Here is a 2,500-nt window from a genome sequence, read left to right as displayed (position 1 = left end):
TCAGTGAAGTTTCGTTCCGAGTCAAGCGGAGGGCGATGCGCGGCCTCCCGGAGTCGATCCGGGCCGACGGGACTCGTTGAAGCTGCGGTACGAGTCGAGCGAAAGGCGACGCGCGGCGTCCCGGGGTCGATCCGGACAGACGGGACTTGTAAAAATTACGGTCCGAGTCGAGCGAAAGGCGACGCGCGGCGTACCGGAGTCGATCCGGGCCGACCGGATTTGTGAAAATTTCGGTCCGAGTCGAGCGAAAGGCGACGCGCGGCGTACCGGAGTCGATCCGGGCCGACGGGACTTGTGAAAATTTCGGTCCGAGTCGACCGAGAGGCGATGCGCGGCGTCCCGGAGTCGATACGGGCCGACCGGACTTGTGAAAATTTCGGTCCGGGTCGAGCGAAAGGCGACGCGCGGCGTACCGGAGTCGATCCGGACAGACGGGACTTGTAAAACTTTGGGTCCGAGTCGACCGAGAGGCGATGCGCGGCGTCCCGGAGTCGATACGGGCCGACGGGACTCGTCGAAGCTGCGGTACGAGTCGAGCGAAAGGCGACGCGCGGCGTCCCGGAGTCGTTCCGGACAGACGGGACTTGTAAAACTTTCGGTCCGAGTCGACCGAGAGGCGATGCGCGGCGTCCCGGAGTCGATACGGGCCGACGGGACTCGTCGAAGCTGCGGTACGAGTCGAGCGAAAGGCGATGCGCGGCGTGCCGGAGTCGATACGGGCCGACGGGACTCGACGAAGTTTCGGTCCGAGTCGACAGAAAGGCGATGCGCGGCGTCCCGGAGTCGATCCGGACAGACGGGACTTGTAAAACTTTCGGTCCGAGTCGACCGAGAGGCGATGCGCGGCGTCCCGGAGTCGATACGGGCCGACGGGACTCGTTGAAGCTGCGGTACGAGTCGAGCGAAAGGCGACGCGCGGCGTCCCGGAGTCGATCCGGACAGACGGGACTTGTGAAAATTTCGGTCCGAGTCGAGCGAAAGGCGACGCGCGGCGTCCCGGAGTCGATCCGGGCCGACGTCGACTTGTGAAACTTTCGGTCCGAGTCGACAGAAAGGCGATGCGCGGCGTCCCGGATTCGATCCGGGCCGACGGGACTTGTGAAAATTCCGGTCCGAGTCGAGCGAAAGGCGACGCGCGGCGTCCCGGAGTCGATCCGGACAGACGGGACTTGTGAAAATTCCGGTCCGAGTCGAGCGAAAGGCGACGCGCGGCGTCCCGGAGTCGATCCGGGCCGACGTCGACTTGCGAAACTTTCGGTCCGAGTCGACAGAAAGGCGATGCGCGGCGTCCCGGATTCGATCCGGGCCGACGGGACTTGTAAAAATTACGGTCCGAGTCGACAGAAAGGCGATGCGCGGCGTGCCGGAGTCGATACGGGCCGACGGGACTCGTCGAAGCTGCGGTACGAGTCGAGCGAAAGGCGACGCGCGGCGTCCCGGAGTCGATCCGGACAGACGGGACTTGTAAAAATTTCGGTCCGAGTCGACCGAAAGGCGATGCGCGGCGTCCCGGAGTCGATCCGGGCCGGGAGCCTGTCGGAACATCGTCATATGAGCCTCGGTTAATTTCGACAAAGTTCCCGGAGTTCGAAATTTTTTCGATAGCCCGCGGAGGTTTCGCCCCGTAAGCCGACCGTGCTACCACCGTACCGGCGCCGACGTCCTAGCGGCCAGGCTCCTACTAGTAAGAGGAGCGAGTCGGTCGGGCCGGTCTCCCGTCGTCCGCCTGCTACGCCGTACCGGTACGTGCTCGAGCACGATACGTACTTCGGCGTAGACCAGGAGCGGGCGTTCGCGGACCGTTCCGTGCCTCGTACCAAAGAAACTACGCGACTCGCGTTGTTTCATCTATCGTCACTGCATTACCGCGGGTCGGTGTCTCAGACCGAATGGCCCTTGACGCGGTACCAAGAAGTTCGGCTCTCCGTGAAACACGGAAGGCCGAACGCTCCAACGCACGCGTCAACTCGCTTCTTTCCGAGCGTACACTCAAAGACCAGAGATGTTATAACAACGTATCCCAGACGCTTTCAATCTAGCCGACGGGTACGGGAGATCGTTCGAACGCTTATAAGCCGAGTGTCGAAGGTGGCGGCACACGGATCCGGGGCTGCCTGCGTGCAGTCCCGAAACTTACAGTAGACGCGCGGCCGACCGGGCTACGAGACCCGGTCGGCGATGGGTGGCGCACGTCCGAGCCGAGATTTTGTATCGAAGCTCCCTGGTTGATCCTGCCAGTAGTCATATGCTTGTCTCAAAGATTAAGCCATGCATGTCTCAGTGCAAGCCAAATTAAGGTGAAACCGCGAATGGCTCATTAAATCAGTTATGGTTTCTTAGATCGTACACACATTTACTTGGATAACTGTGGTAATTCTAGAGCTAATACATGCAAACAGAGTTCCGACCAGAGATGGAAGGAATGCTTTTATTAGATCAAAACCAATCGGCGGCGGGTACGTCCCGTCCGCCGTTTACCTTGGTGACTCTGAATAACTTT

General features: G+C 61.0%; 1 non-coding gene across 1 annotated transcript in view; it reads left to right on the top strand.

Moving 5' to 3' along the window:
* The first annotated feature begins 2,218 nt into the window (after window positions 1-2,218).
* Window positions 2,219-2,500, top strand: part of LOC124218341 (small subunit ribosomal RNA) — a 1,913-nt gene continuing 1,631 nt past the window's right edge. Inside the window, exon 1 of the ribosomal RNA XR_006883042.1 lies at window positions 2,219-2,500. This exon is cut by the window's right edge and continues 1,631 nt beyond it. This is a non-coding gene — a ribosomal RNA (small subunit ribosomal RNA).

This window comes from Neodiprion pinetum, chromosome 4, assembly GCF_021155775.2.
Source record: "Neodiprion pinetum isolate iyNeoPine1 chromosome 4, iyNeoPine1.2, whole genome shotgun sequence".
Lineage (NCBI taxonomy): Eukaryota > Metazoa > Arthropoda > Insecta > Hymenoptera > Diprionidae > Neodiprion > Neodiprion pinetum.
This window is presented reverse-complemented; position numbering and strand designations above follow the sequence as displayed.